The sequence below is a fragment of the Mesoplodon mirus genome, assembly GCF_964341445.2.
Source record: "Mesoplodon mirus genome assembly, chromosome: X".
In the NCBI taxonomy this organism is placed as follows: domain Eukaryota; kingdom Metazoa; phylum Chordata; class Mammalia; order Artiodactyla; family Ziphiidae; genus Mesoplodon; species Mesoplodon mirus.
The window spans coordinates 125,877,852-125,894,982 of NC_138981.1; positions in this window are offsets into that span (position 1 = coordinate 125,877,852).

Genomic DNA, 17,131 nt, shown 5'->3' on the forward strand with positions numbered 1-17,131 from the left:
TATTCTGGTTGTGTGAGACCCAACTTGACCTTGACTTGTGGTAATGAAGGGATAGAAGACCTAGGATACTAGGATAACATGATTTTATTCCCAGTATATGTGTGTGTGTGTGTATTTCATATATATATATATATATATATATATATATATATATATATATATGAATTTAGTGAGATGAATGTGAAAATTTATAAATAAAAATTGGAGTGCCCATAGATTATTGGGTAGATACATAGGTAAAGAATTGAATTAAATAAGGATCCCAGTACTAAGGAATAGCAACATGGAAATTTAAATTTGTTCTTGAGTTTAATTTTATGCTGGCAGCAGATTTCCAGATTTTAAAAGGACATATTGGCCTTCTTCATTTTACTTTATATATCTGTGTTAATTAAAACAACAGCTTACCCAGGAATGCTAGAAGTCATTATTTAGTGAAAGCCGCTGCTGCTTCTTCGTGAACATATTTTTCAGTTGGTCACATCTCCCAAGGGTTCATTCTAGGTTTTCTTCATATCTAGCCTTAATCCATAGCACTATTCTGACTTCTGAAGGGATACAAAACATCATCATTTCTTCTAGTGTTCTCTGCTTTGAAGGGATTACTGCTTGGCTATATGCACAATGCTTGAAGACTACACGGAGTACAGTGATATGAGAATGTCCTGAGGACAAAAATAATGATAATCATGGACATCCTCCTGATTTTCTGACCTCTTAATTATCTGTTTGATAGAAGGTGGAGCCCATGTCAACTAGAATGTAATATCAGAGTAAAGAAATTTCCTTTAAGTTTCCTTTCTTAAGGAAATTTCCTTTCTTAAGTTTCCTTTCTTAGTTTCTCACCAAATTTGGAATATAGATTACTCTGTGGTAGAAGAATTTGAAATTGATTAATAGTCAGTCCCTAAATGTATACAGAAAAAAATATTTATAAATGTGGTTACACAAAACTTAGACATTTCTGAATTTTAAAGCTCCCAAGAACAAACTCAGAAGACCAAAAGCAAACTAGGGGCTAATATTTGAAACTCCTATGACAGAGTACATTTTTGAAGGTCAGGTATCTTTTCCCTGTTTCTTTATCCTAAAATATGTTGTCCAAATTTCTGTTTATTATGCCTTCCTGTTAACATCACTATTATGATTAATATTTTATTATTCATTCAAGAGCTATTTATTAAACATCTGCTCTATATCAGGTATTGTACTTTGCTAACTGCTTAAGAAAGAATCCAATATTAAGCAATTACAATTGTAATATTTACTGAGTAAGTATTTATTGACCGTTACTTCTGGGCCAGATACTAGGCTAAAAACCAGAGCACATAATGATGAGGCCAGACACATTCCTTGAGCTCATAAGGCTTAGAGATAAGTGGATATGACAAACATTGAGTATGTTGCCTGTACATAGTTACTTCCAACTGTGTAATAAGTCCTCATAAAGAGCGATAGGAGAGCATATAACTAAGGAAACCAAATTAAGTCTGTGAAGTGAGGAAATGTTTCCCAGAGGATATAATGGTGAAATCGAGATCCAAGAGATGAATAGGCATTAGGTGAAAAGTGGAGGATTTATATTCTATTTCTATTCCAAATAGACAGAACAGCATGTTCAAGGACCTTAAGAGGAGATAGAAAAATGGGTACAGTCAAGCAGCTGAAAGAGTTTAATTTGCCTGGCATGTAGAAAGGGAATGAAGTGGTGAGAAATGAAACTGAAGGGGTTTGCAAGAGCTAGATCATCGTGGCAGGGGGGCAGGGGGACTTTATAAGCCATGTTAAGGAGTTGGAATTGCATTGTAAAGGCAATGGGAAGCCGTTTTATGGCTTTAAGCAGGGGAGAGATATGGTCAAAATTATGTTTTGGAAAAACCACTCTAGATGCCCCATGGACAGTTGATTTTAGGAGGGACAGGGCAGTGTGGATCAAAGATCAGTTAGGAGGGTATGTCAATGGTGCAGGTGAGAGACTGACAGTAGCTTGGACCTGAATGGTGGCAAAGGAGTAAAAAAAGTAATTTAGTTCCTAAGATAATTTAAAAAATATATAGGGCCTTCTTTCTCATCTTTCTGGCCACTGGAGATTGAACCTGTTTAAATGAAAATGGAAATAATCCAGTTGGGAAAGAATAGTTAAAAATACAGGAAAGAGAGGACATGATAAATGGAGGAGCCTACTAAAAAGTCAGGATAGCTTGTGTCAAGAACATCATAAAATTATCACTCTTAGTTAGCAGGAAGGATATGTACTTTATTATAACAAATGAAAGGGAAAATTGGTGGGTACTCTTATAGTTGAATTGTGTGCCCCCCCAAATTCATATGTTGTGGTCTTAACACCCAGTAGCTCAAAGTGTGACCCTATTTGGAGATAGGGTCTTTACCGAGGTAATCAAGTTAAACTGAGGTTGTTAGGGTGGGTCCTAAACCAATACGATTGATGTCCTTATGAAAACGGGACATTTGGACACAGTGCTACACAAAGAGGAAAGAGCATGTGAAGAGACATAGGGAGAAGACAGACCAAAGAAGTAGGAGGCAACTGTGACTTCCCCTGGGAACACAGACACTGGCAGCACCCATTTTTGGAAGCTCGGTCTACCATGAGGACACTGGTGCTGGCAAGTGCCATTTTAGAATCTATAAATAACAAGTGTTGGCAAGGATGTGGAGAAAAGGGGACCCTTGTACACTGTTGGTGGGAATGCATATTGGTGCAGTCACTATGGAAAACAGTATGGAGGGTCCTCAAAAAATTAAAAATAGAACTACCATATGATCCAGAAATTCCACTCCTGGGTATATATCCAAGGAAAATGAAAACACTATTCAAAAGGATATATGCACCCCTACCTTCATGGAAGCATTATTTACGATAGCCAAGAAATAGAAGCAACATAAGTGCTCATCAATAGATGAATGAATGGATAAGGAAAACATGGTACCTATATTCAGTGAAATATAAATTAGCTATGAAAAAGAATGAAATCTTGCCATTTGCAACAACACGGATGGACCTAGAGGGTCTTATGCTAAATGAAATGTCAGACAGAAAAAGACAAATACTGTATGATTTCACTTATATGGAATCTAAAAATCAAAACAAATAAACAAACATAACCAAACAGAAATAGACTCATAGGTACAGAAAACACACTGGTGATTGCCAGAGGGGAGATGGGTAGGAAAGGTGGGTGAAATACGTGAAGGGGATTAAGAGGCACAAATTTCCAGTTATAAAATAAATAATCATGGGAATGTAATATACAGAAAAGAGTATATAGTCAATAATACTGTGATAACTTTAAATGGTGACAGATGGTAACTATATTTATTGTGTTGATCAGATAAATTTAAAATCACTATATTGTACACCTAAAACTAATATAATATTGCATGTCAATTATACTTCAAATTTAAAGTGAAAGAATAAATAAAGAAGGGAAAGGGAAAAAGGAGAGGAAGAGAAAGAGCAAGAGCACATATTTACTTTGTAACAGTTTTTAAAAAAACATAACTGTATCTAACAATTATGATAGTTAAGTCACAATAATTAATATATTTTTGTTATTTTTCTCCTTTTTACTTTTGGAAAATTATATCAGGTGATCTCTATAATTTAAAATTAATGCTGAATTAAGGAGCAATCTGGTATGTTCTCAAAATGGTATTTTGCTTTTTAAAATTAAGCATTGAGAAACACCCCAATAGCAGAAACCTGTATTAGGCCTCCCATACATGGGTTCTACTTTTCTCGGCAGTAATTTTTTCTGTGAACAGAATAAGCCTCGTCTAATATTTGAGAATATACAGTATGTTCCAAATACTTTCACCTACCTTGTGATTTATAACTTAGCTTTACTTATAGCATCTTTTACCCAACAGAAGTTTTAAATTTGCATACAGTCCAATGCCTTAGAGCTTTTGCATGTCACATCCTGCTTAGGAACATCATCTTCAATTAGTTAACTCCCAAACATACTGTATTTTAAACAGTATTATGAAAATATACTATCTTTTCTTCTAGTAGTTATGATTTTTCTTTTAGACGTTTGAGTTATTTAATCCACTTGGAATTATTTTTTCTGCATGATGTGACATAAGAGTTTCTTTTCTTTTTCACTAAATCAGTGATTCTCAGCTGGGGCAGATCTTGCCCACGAGGGACACGTGGCAGTGTCTAAAGACATTTTTGGTTGTGATGACTGGAAGGGGGCATGATAATGGCTTCTAGTGGGTGGGGGCCAAGAATGTTGCTAGACATCCTACAATGCACAGGACAGCCTCACACAACAAAGAATTATGCAACTTGAAATGTCAACAGTGATGAGGTTGAGAAACCCTGTCCTAAATGGATGCCAATGGAGAAAAAGGACTAGGGTTTGGACAAATCAACTCAATCCCTTGCTGAAGTGGCTGACACATTTCCAGCTACATTAATTGGCTAAAACCAGAATTCAGCACTTGGACTTTTGATCCTTTATGATCTACTATGAATAGCTCATATTTGTATATTTTGGGAAATATGTATTTTTCTATGAAAAGTTGAAAACATGCATACATGCAAACACACATACACATGGAATCGTGGGGCTATGTAGGATGCCAGCTTTCTGCCAGAGTTCAAATACATCCCTCTGAAACCATACCATAAGTCTCCTTTATCACATCACTGCTGCTGGGTCTATACTATCTTCCCCTATCTGCATGGATGATGAGAATTTGAACAATACGCTTTCAAGTAATTTTTGCTTGCTTGCTTTTTCTTTCTTGTTATTATAACTAACTGGTTTTCCAATTTCATATTTTATGTGCAAAAATAAATACAGTGGAAATAATTTAGATTCCAAAACCAAGATAAAATAAAAACAGTGTTCCAGAGTAAGTCTTTCCTTTCCTTTATTGGTCAAACAAAGGAGACACAATAGACTCTAAAATGTTTATCTTCTTCTGAGGTGATCCTGTCTTTAATTTTGGTCCTGGATCAATGTTGTTTCCTGTTGTTGTTATTGACCTTTCTTAAGTACCCATTCTAGTAAAATCAGAAAACTTAGCAGGAATCTGCTGTTAATATCATATCATTCCCATGGCTATGACCCATAAGATGTTTTAGTTTTTAACAGAGGAAAGACATAAGATTAAAAATGGAGTATAAATTTGGGACTTTTAATTTATTCTACAAAAACCCCACAATGCTTTAAAAACTCTTTTAAAACTGTTGACTGTTAGCCATATACCAGGAGTGACCTTAAAATGTTATGTAAACTATGGCTGGGAAAAATACATTGTAGCCATTGTTTTTCAATGTCAAACTTGAGTACTCCTGAATCTGGCTATCTGTTTTAAATGATAGAAACAGAGTTTGTTAGGAGGACTGGTGAGGACATACGGCCCTTGATACCTATATTGGGGCAAATTTGGAGAAACTATGCATTTCTGGGTAGTACTACTAATACTGCTATATTGTTATGCCAGGAGCCTGGTGTACCCGTGGACTTTGCCATTACCTTTGTCAAACTGGAATTGGCAGTGGGGGCTTGCATGTAGTATTCTTTGGCTTTAGGAAGTTGGAGAGGGTACATCTGGGACTCTCTAGGCTGCCTAAGAGCCATTCTGATTGATAGCTATCCCACATAGAGGTAATAGCTATCCTCTGGATATAAACTTGGCTTTGCAATATATCCAATACAGTGGTATGCTGGTAAGTGTTGAATAATGCTCTCTTAAAAAAGCAAAATGAAGCAAAACCCCCTGATCCATAGCATTTGCTTATTTCCACGGTGTAAATACTACAAATATGGCTGATGTCAAATTACCAACTTGGCTTAACACAGTTGGAAAGAGATGTGCACAGTCCTCATGAGCTAGTATACATGCTTATTCCAGCATGTTCTCTTTGTCTTCAGTCAGAACATCTACAATAGTTAGCTACTCACACATAGTATAGAGATCATATTTTTTAAGTATGTCAATGTATAGAAACTTCTTCCTAGTCATTCCTAAGACACATTTGTACTTAAGTTTGGGGAAGGAGGTTAGAATTGTTGCAAAAATAGAAAGAGGAAGAAAGTTTGGATATTCAGATTCTAATAATCAAAATAGGAAACCAATCAGCTTGAAAGCCAGTGTTTGTTAAGAAAGAAGCTTATTTCCTTCTAGTCCTGAAGAATTGTGGGAGAAAAGGAGAAGATAGAATTTGAACAAAGATTAGAAATCAGGTCTTTGCCCCACATCTTCAGTGCCACAGTTGGGGATGGAAAGGATGTGATTCAGAAATATATAGATCATTTTAAAGGAATACCAAATTCAGATAAGATTAGCCCCATGTTCTTTTCTGAGAATACATTGCAGACTGGCATCACTAGAGTCTGGAGGGAAGATGTGACAGAAAAAAAGCTGTGATACAATATGGTCAGGAATTGCAGTCCCCACGTGATGCTGAAAGCATGTAAAACTTCAGTTTCCCTATAGAGTATCAAAGAGGTAAGGAAGGATACTTCTTAGAGTATTTGCAAGAAAAGGCCACAAAGGTAGGGGTGACGTGGCCTTAAAGCTGAGTGCTACAGGGCAAATCAACTGGGTCAAAGTGCCAACCCTAACTCAAGAGTCTGAGTCACCTGTGCGAACAGAAATGCAGACCAGTTACTAATTTAGAAATGGTCACTGAGAACCAAAATGCCAGGATGTGAGGTCACGAGCCACAGATTTTAGAACTGGGGGACATCAAGATACTACATGTTCAGGGAAATGAGAACTATGCTTAAGGGTAAACAGAGAAGCTTCTGGACAATGGAAGGTCTTACCTATGAGGCTTACCTCTTCTTTGCAGTTCCCAAGTCAGGTAAGCTTGCCTTCCCCATATATCTAAAATTCATCTTGGAGAGGAACGGGATGGAGGAATGAACTCTGAAAACGGGTCTAAGCCATTCGAGTAGATACTTGTTACTTAAAGTGATATATCCATGCTACTTATAGGGAGATGTGTGTGTGTGTGTGTGTGTGTGTGTGTGTGTGTGTTAGAGGGGTGCTCATGAGGAAAGTCAGATAAGGTATATATGGAGAAGCTACATTTTTCATCTACCTGGGCATGGCAATTTTGTGATTTCCTGTACATATAATTACCTCTTTGTCAAGATTAAGGAAATGGGAAGTAACCATCCTGAATATTTGTGGACCAGAAGGAACACATGAGGATGTTACTTTCAACAGGCCTACTTCTCCAAAGAAAAGGCAATAGAGAAAGTGGACTAGGGTCATGGGGACTGAAGTCATGGATGAGGAGCCAAAGGAAATATAGGAAAATATCTCTAAAATCTGCTTTGAAGTTTGCAGGGTCCTATGCAAAAAACCTTGTAATAAATGCTCTAAGGGCATAATCAAACCTATCATGTTCACATCACCAAGCCATTTGCCATAGGAAGGCAGGGTTCTGGTATAAAATTGCTGCCCCCTGAATCAGCCTATCTAGTTCCCTAGTCTCCTGATTTTTTTCTTATCCCTCTCCCCTGTTGTTTTATTCAATTTTCTGCCCCATCCAGTGGGTCAGTTCCCCTCACCCACTGAGCCCAGTGAGTGGTAACCACTACTAATGTTATGTGATACATATCATGTTGAGATCTACTAACACAAAGGCACTGTTATCACATTAAACAAAGAAAAAAGAGAGTTCTTGCTGAGAAAGAGTAATGCATTGGCTAGAGTCCCAAAGTAGCTGAGATCAGAGGGATAGGGTGGGGGACAAAGAAAGCGAGAGAAAGATAGCTAGGCAGAGAGAAATTCTAGGTCTATTAAGAGAACAAATGCCCAGGAGAAGTCTTAGTAACTAGTACCAAAAATGGCAAAGTTTAAATGCCCATCTGCTTTCTTTGATGCTGTTCTGCATGTGCTCATGTCAATCTTACCCCAGCTGTTCCTTCCTGGATTTAAAAACTTTTTCCTTGGCCCTTGCCAGGGGTACTAAATTACCTCTCATTCTTTCATCTGCTGCCTCCATCCCTTGCTGCAACCCAGAGGTCCCGATAGCATCATTTACACGTTTCTCTTTTGCTTGTCCCAAAATCCCCCACTCCCACCCCAGATCTTGGCCTCTGTCCAAAGGTCAGCTTATTAGTTCCCCATGGTTTTAGCTTTGCTGGACATACCACTGAGAATAAGGTGCACATGCTATTTCCAGGCTGTTTTTACCATCTGCCAAGGCCAATTGTTCACATGGTCATGAGAATATGTTCTAAGTTTCCACAATAATTATGAGAGAGTCCAGAGTCAGATTATATACCAACCTAACATTAGTAAAAGATCAATAAATATTGAGTATCAATGTACTAGGAAGAAAACAGTGGGCTACTTCTCATGCAGAGACAAAGAGAACAAACACAAAACCTCCACTTTAAGAGAGCTATCAGTTTAGTTGGACAAACAGATATGTAAACAGATACTTTCACTATAGTGCAGTAATTACAATGTTGGAGAAACTACAGAACACTGGGGAAAAGGGACATTTAAAATGTAGATTTTTTTCCTTCAATTGATATCTAATCTCATACTGTTGTGGTCAGAAAAGATACTTGATATGATTTCAATTTTCTTAAATGTACTAAGGCTTGATTTGTGACCCAAGATATGATCTATCCTGGAGAATGTTCCGTGTGCACTTGAGAAAAATGTGTATTCTGTTGTTTTTGGATGGAATGTCCTATAAGTATCAAGTCCATCTTGTTTAATGTATCATTTAAAGATTGTGTTTCCTTATTTATTTTCATTTTGGATGATCTGTCCATTGGTGAAAGTGGCATGTTAAAGTCCCCCACTATGATTGTGTTACTGTCAATTTCCCCTTTTATGGCTGTTAGTATTTGCCTTATGTATTGAGGTGCTCCTATGTTGGGTGCATAAATATTTACAATTGTTATATCTTCTCCTTGGATTGATCCCTTGATCATTATGTAGTGTCCTTCTTTGTCTCTTGTAATAGTCTTTATTTTAAAGCCTATTTTGTCTAATATGAGAACTACTACTCCAGCTTTCTTCTGATTTTCATTTGCATGGAATATCTTTTTCCATCCCCTCACTTTCAGTCTGCATGTGTCCCTAGGTCTCAAGTGGGTCTCTTGTAGACAGCATATATACGGGTCTTGTTTTTGTATCCATTCAGCCAGTCTGTGTCTATGTCTTTTGATAGGAGCATTTAATCCATTTACATTTAAGGTAATTATCAATATGTATGTTCCTACTACCATTTTCTTAACTGTTTGGGGTTTGTTATTATAGGTCTTTCCCTTCTCTTGTGTTTCCTGCCTAGAGAAGTTCCTTTAGCATTTGTTGTAAAGCTGGTTTGGTGGTGCTGAACTCTCTCAGCTTTTGCTTGTCTGTAAAGGTTTTAATTTCTCCATCAAATCTGAATGAGATCCTTGCTGGGTAGAGTCATCTTGGTTGTAGGTTTTTCTCCTTCATGACTTTAAATATGTCCTGCCACTCCCTTCTGGTTTGCAGAATTTCTGCTCAGAGATCAGCTGTTAACCTTATGGGGATTCCCTTCTATGTTATTTGTTGTTTTTCCCTTGCTGCTTTTAATATTTTTTCTTTGTATTTAATTTTTGATAGTTTGACTAATATGTGTCTTGGCATGTTTCTCCTTGGATTTATCCTGTATGGGACTCTCTGTGCTTCCTGGACTTGACTATTTCCTTTCCCATATTAGGGAAGTTTTCAACTATAATCTCTTCAAATATTTCCTCAGTCCCTTTCTTTTTCTCTTCTTCTTCTGGGACCCCATAATTCGAATGTTGGTGCATTTAATGTTGTCCCAGAGTTCTCTGAGACTGTCCTCAATTCTTTCCATTTTTTTTCTTTATTCTACTCTGCAGTAGTTATTTCCACTATTTTATCTTCCAGGTCATTTATCCACTTTTCTGCCTCAGTTATTCTGCTATTGATCCCTTCTAGAAAATTTTTAATTGCTTTTCTTTTTTTTTTTTTTTGCTTCACAGTACTGTGTTAGTTTCTGTTGCACAACAAAGCAAATCAGCTATAGGTATACACATATCCCCATATCCCCTCCCTCTTGAGCCTCCCTCCCATACTCCCTATCCCACCCCTCTAGGTCATTGCAAAGCACTGAGCCGATCTCCCTGTGCTACGCTGCTGCTTCCCACCAGCCAACTATTTTACATTCAATAGTGTATATATGTCGATGCTACTCTCACTTCGCCCCAGCTTCGCCTTCCCACTCCATGTCCTCAAGTCCATTCTCTATGCCTACCTCTTTATTCCTGCCCTGCAACTAGGTTCATCAGTACCATTTTTTTAAGATTCCATTTACGTGCATTAGCATATATTTGTGGTATTTGTTTTTCTCCTTCTGACTTACTTCACTCTGTGTGACAGACTCTAGGTCCATCCACCTCACTACAAATAACTCAATTTCGTTTCTTTTTATGGCTGAGTAATATCCTATTGTATATATGTGCCACATCTTCTTTATCCATTCATCTGTCGATGGACATTTAGGTTGCTTCCATGTCCTGGCTATTGTAAATAGAGCTGCAGTGAACATTGCGGTACACGTCTCTTTTTGAATTATGGATTTCTCAGGGTATATGCCCAGTAGTGGGATTGCTAAGTCATATGGTAGTTCTATTTTTAGTTTTTTAAGGAACCTCCATACTGTTTTCCATAGTGGTTGTATCCATTTACATTCCCACCAACAGTGCAGGAGGGTTCCCTTTTCACCACACCCTTTCCAGCATTTATTGTTTGTAGATTTTTTGATGATGGCCATTCTGACCAGCATGAGGTGATACCTCATTGTAGTTTTGATTGCATTTCTCTAATAATTAGTGATGTTGAACATCTTTTCATGTGCCTCTTGGCCATCTGTATGTCTTCCTTAGTGAAATGTCTATTTAGGTCTTCTGCCCATTTTTTAACTGGATTGTTTGTTTTTTTGATATTGAGCTGCATGAGCTGTTTGTATACTTTGGAGATTAACCCTTTGTCTGTTGTTTCATTTGCAAATATTTTCTCCCATTCTGAGGGTTGTCTTTTCATCTTGTTTATGGTTTCCTTTGCTGTGCAAAAGCTTTTAAGTTTAATTAAGTCCCATTTTTTTTATTTTTGGTTTTGTTTCCGTTACTCTAGAGGTGGGTCAAAAAAGGACTCACTGTGGTTTATGTCAAAGAGTGTTTTTCCCGTGTTTTCCTCTAAGAGTTTTATAGTGTCTGGGATTGTGCTTTTCATCATTGTTTGTTTCCTCTATAGTTTTTCTAGGTCCTTGTTAAATGTTTCTTGTATTTTCTTCATTCTACTTCCAAGATTTTGGATCATCTTTAGTATCATTACTCTGAATTCTGTTTCAGGTAGACTGCCTATTTCCTCTCCATTTGTTTGGTCTGGTGGGGTTTTACCTTGCTCCTTCATCTACTGTGTATTTCTCTGTCTTCTCATTTTGCTTAACTTACTGTGTTTGGGGTCTCCTTTTCACAGACTGCAGGTTCATAGTTCCTGTTGTTTTTGGTGTCTTCCCCCAGTGGGTAAGGTTGGTTCAGTGGGTTGTGTAGGCTTCCTGGTGGAGGTGATTGCTGCCTGTGTTCTGTTGGATTAGGCTGGATATTGTCTTTCTGGTGGGCAGGACCACATCCAGTGGTCTATTTTGGGGTGTCTGTGACATTATTATGATTTTAGGCAGCCTCTCTGCTAATGGGTGGTGTTGTGTTGCTGTATTGCTAGTTGTTTGGCTTAGGGTGTCCAGCACTGTAGGTTGCTGGTTGTTGAGTGGAGCTGGGTCTTTGTGTTGAGATGGATATCTCTGGGAAAGCTTTTTCCATTTGATATTATGTGGAGCCAGGAGGTCTCTGGTGCACCAATGTCCTGAACTCAGCTCTCCCACCTCAGAGGCAGAGGCCTGATACCTGGCCACAGCACGAAGACCCTGTCAGCCACATGGCTCAGAAGAAAAGGGGGAAAAAAAGAAAGAAAAAAATAAACCTATTAAAATAACAAATTATTATAAATAAAAAATTAAAAACTAATAGAAAAAGAAAGAAAACTAAAGAAAGAAAGAAGAGAGCAAGCAAACCAGAAAACAAATTGACTAGTGTTAACAAGCTCTAAAAACTATACTAAAAAGAAAATAAATAAATAAAGGACAGACAGAACCCTAGGACAAATTGTAAAAGCTATGCTATACAGACAAAATCCACAAAGAAGCATACACATACACACTCACAAAAAGAGACAAAGGAAAAATGCATATATATCTATATGTAAAAAAAAAGGAAGAGAGCAACCAAAACACTAAACAAATCTACCGATGATAATAAACTCTAAATACTAAACTAAGATAAACATAAGACCAGAAACAAATTAGATGCAGAGAGCAAACCTGAAGTCTCCAGTTGTTGCTCCCAAAGTCCACAGCCTCAGTTTTGGGATGATTTGTTGTCTACTCAGGTTTTCCAGAGATGCAGGTACATCAAGTTGATTGTGGAGATTTAATCTGCTGCTCCTGAGGCTGCTGAGAGAAATGTCCCTTTCTCTTCTTTGTTTGCACAGCTCCTGTGGTTCAACTTTGGATTTGGCCCCTCTGTCTGTAGGTCGCCTGAGGGCATCTGTTCTTTGCTCAGACAGGATGGGGTTAAAGTAGCAGCTGATTAGGGGCCTCTGGCTCACTCTGACCAGGGGGAGGGAGGGGTACAGAATGCGGGGCGAGTGTGCGGCGGCAGAGGTGGCAGAAGCTGGCGTGACGTTGCAGTAGCATGAGGTGCACCATGTGTTCTCCTGGGGAAGGGGTCCCTGGATCACAGGACCCTGACAGTGGTGGGCTTCACAGGCTCCTGGGAGGGGAGGTGTGGATAGTGACCTGTGCTTGTACACAGGGAACCTGTTGGCTGCAGCAGCAGCCTTAGCATCTCATGCTTGTCTCTTGTGTCTGCGCTGATAGCCTCGGCTCACGCCAATTTCTGGAGCTTGTTTAGGCGGTGCTCTGAATCCCCTCTCCTCGTGCACCATGAAACAATGGTCTCTTGCCTCTTAGGCGGCTCCAGACTTTTCCCCAGACTCTCTGCAGGCTAGCTGTGGTGCACTAGCCCCCTCAGGCTGTGTTCATGCAGCCAACCCCAGTCCTCTCCCTGGGATCTGACCTCTGAAGCCCAAGCCTCAGCTCCCAGCCCCTGCCCACCCCGGAGGCTGAGCAGACAAGCCTCTTATGCTGTTGAGTGCTGGCCAGCACCAATCCTCCATGCGGGAATCTCTCCGCTTTGCCCTCTGCACCCCTATTGCTGTGCTCTCCTCTGTGGCTCTGAAGCTTACCCCCACCCACCCCCTGTTTCCACCAGTGAAGGGGCTTCCTAGTGTGTGGAAACTTTTCCTCCTTCACAGCTCCCTCCCAGAGAGGCAGGTCCCATCCCTATTCTTTTGTGTCTGTTTTTTCTTTTTTCTTTTTCCCTACCCAGGTACGTGGGGAGTTACTTGCCTTTTGGGAAATCTGAGGTCTTCTGACAGCGTTCAGCAGGTGTTCTGTAGGAGTTGTTCCACATGTAGATGTATTTCTGATGTACTTGTGGGGAAAAAGGTGATCACCAGGACTTACTCCTCCACCATCTTGAAGGTTTTCCCTAGGCTAGGCTTTGAATCTCACTTTGGAAGCTGCCCCCGGGGAAATAGGGCAAGTTCTTAATCCAATGCTGTGGCTCTTTAAACACACACAGACTTTGTGGTTGACTACATGTAATTCAATTATGGTCAAAAGATTATTATAACAGGTAATGAATTTCTGGAAATTTCTTCCAGTTCTACATTCAGAAATAGAATATATATATATATATATATATATATATATATATATATATATATATATATATATATACACACACACATACACACACACACACACTATATATATATAATATTATCTTCCTAAAGATAAACTCACTCTTTTCTTTCTTTATTCTTTTCTCCTTTCTTTTCTTTTTTCTCCTTCTCTCCCTCTTCCTCTCCTTCCCTCCCTTCCTCCCTCCCAGACTCTCCCTTTGAGGCACTATTTCCAGTGTGACCCCTTATCCTGGATACCAGCTCCCCATCCTAGGTGGCTTGGCTAAAGCAGAGCCATCTGTCTGGAAGGTGGTTACTTCTTTGAGTGGCTGCATATCAGTAAGGAAAAAACAATTCCTTTGGTACTGACACACCAGATTTGTAGAAACAATGATTTACTGAAAAGAATATGCTCTTTTCAGTATATTCAGGGCAACTGATGGGGCTTTCTGTCTCGGCTTTAGTTTAACAAATAGGAAGTGTCAGTTGCAGATCACTGGGCTACTCCAGGATTTATGATCATTCCACATCTTTTAGGCAAAGGTGTTTTGGAACAGCAGCTCATTGAGTGCACATACAGCCATACCCTGCCCCCCCCAATACCTACCCACACATACTTTCTTCTCTTTATAGGCATGGAACATTGGGTGCCGTGAAGGTAAATCTTGCCTTGTAATGACTATTTGGACTGCTTTCCTACAGTCAGTAGTCAGCCTCTCCGTTGTTTCCACTTGGGTAGATGAATGCATCTATTTTTTAAAGCAAGAAAAAAATAAAGGAGTAAGAATAAGAGAAGTCACCTCTACCAATTTTCCCAAACTTTTTTTAAACATCATGGCATACATAGATATTATTTGTACAATTGACCTAGAAAAATGGATGAGGCTGTCTTCTAGGATGGGGAGGGATATTGCTGAAAGCATCAGTATATCAGATACACCCTTTTAAGACCATTTGGTATTCTGTGTCATTCTGGTTGAGAAGCTCTGCTTCAAGTACATATTAATATATTGACTGATTAATTAATTCATTTACTTATCTGTTCATTTATTCAACAAATATTTATTTAATGCCTACCATGTGTCAGATAATGTTATAAGCATGAGGGACATTGAACAAGTTAGAGAAGGGATCAGCTCTCATTGATCTAAGATTCTAGCAATGGAATGTGGAAAGGTGATTGGACAAATTAAGTACAATACTTTCAAATATAACTAAATACAAGGAAACTTATAAAAGAGAATGGAATAGACAGTGATTGGAGTTTGGACAGAGACAGGAAGCTGTTTTAGAAATGGATGGGTCCTCTCTGAATAGGAATATTTGAGCTGATATCTGAAAGGTATGAAGGAGCTGGCGCTACAAAGACCTGGAGGAGAAAAGTGGTTCAAGAAGAAGGAACAGCAGATAATACGGCCCTGGACACCCCCTGATATTAGGAACAAGACAAGGATGTATGTTCTCACAACTCCTATTCAACATTGTAATGGTAATTCTAGTCAGGGCATTCAGTCAATTAAAAGTGATAAAAAGTCATCCAGACGGGAAAGTCTGAGCTGTTTTTACCCATGACACTTCTGACACCAAATGTATGAGTTTTTTCCCACACCAAACAGTTGTCTAATTCTCCAGACACCAACTGGGTGTTCTATAATTCAATTTAATTCTGACACAAAATCACTGGAGCTAGCACAGACCCGATAGGTTAAGAGCTCAGTCCCACAAGACTGCCCCCACTTCAGACTCCTGTCTCAAGTCCCAGGTTACTACTCGCACTTGTGACTGGCCAGCTGTAAATCAGGGGTTCCCATGACCCTCTCCTTGGGTTTGATAATTTATTAGAACAACTTACAGAACTTAGGAAAATGCTTTACTTACTATTACCGTTTATTATGAAGGATACAACTCAGTCTGATGGAAAAGATGCATCAGGCAAATTATGGGAAAAGGGGCACACTCTGGGTGTGCCACGCTCTCAGCATCTTGTAGTGTTTACCAACTCAGAAGCTCCAGAACCCCATCATTTAGGGGTTGTTAGAAGTTTCATTACATATATATAATTGATTGTCACTGGCCATTGGTAATTGACTCAATCTCCAGTCCCTCTACACTCCTTTGAGATCAGGGAGGGGGCTGAAAATACCAACCCTCTAATCGTGCCTTGATTTTTCTGGCAACCAGCCCCCATCTGAAGCTATTTAAGATCCCTCAGCTACTAGTCATCTCATTAGCATATAAAAGACACTCTTATTACTCCAGAGATTCCAAAGGTTTTCAGAGTACTGTGCCAGGAACTGGGACAAAGTCTAAATATGTTTTTATTATATCACAAAAAGAATGAAGTTAAACTATCTGAGTATGACATGACTTTGCATGTAGAAAATACTCAGAATCCACAAAAAGATATTAGAACTAATAAACAAGTTCAGGAACATTGCAGGATACAAATCAGTGTACAAAAAGCAATGGTATTTCTATACACTAGCAATGAACAATTCAAAAGTAAAATTAATAAGTTAGTCCAATTTATAAAAGTATCAATGTCAATAAAATGCTTAGGAATAAGTTAAACAAAAGAAGCTGCAAACCTGTACTCTAAAAATCACAAAATATTGTTGAAATAAATTAAAGTATACCTGAATAAATGAAAGTCATCCCATGTTCATGGATCAGGAAACAGTGTTGTTAATATGGAAATCCTCCCCAAACTGATCTACAGATTCAATGCAATCCCAGTTAATATCCCTGCTGCTTTTTTTGCGGGTATTCACAAGCCTAGAATAGCCAAAGCAGTCCTGAAAAAGAACATAGTCAAATTACTCACACTTTCCTGTTGGAAAATTCAGTACAAAGCTACAGTTTTCAAGACAGTATGCTACTAGCTTAAGATTAAAAATATCAGTTAATGGAAAAGAATTTAGAGTTGAGAAATAAACTGATACATATATGGTCAATTGGATTTAGATAATTATGTCAAGGCCATTCAAATGGGGAAAGAATCAGCTTTTCAATAAATGGTTGAAGCAATGAAATATTTATACAACTGGATAACCACATGCAAATAAATGAAGTTAGACCCCAGAGTATACTTGGGTACACTCCGTATCAGCGTGGCAGTCTTACCTAGAACAGAATAATCTTGGCCAAATATGCATCTCCTCACAAACCCAGTTCTATATCTTACGTGGAAACTAGGAAAGAAAATGCTAAAAAGCACGGTAGACTCAAGATTGCATAAATGAGCTCTGCAATAAGCTACTTTTAAAATTAGTAAGTTTCCCATTACTGGTGTTCTAGAAGATGCTAGATGGCTTTTGAT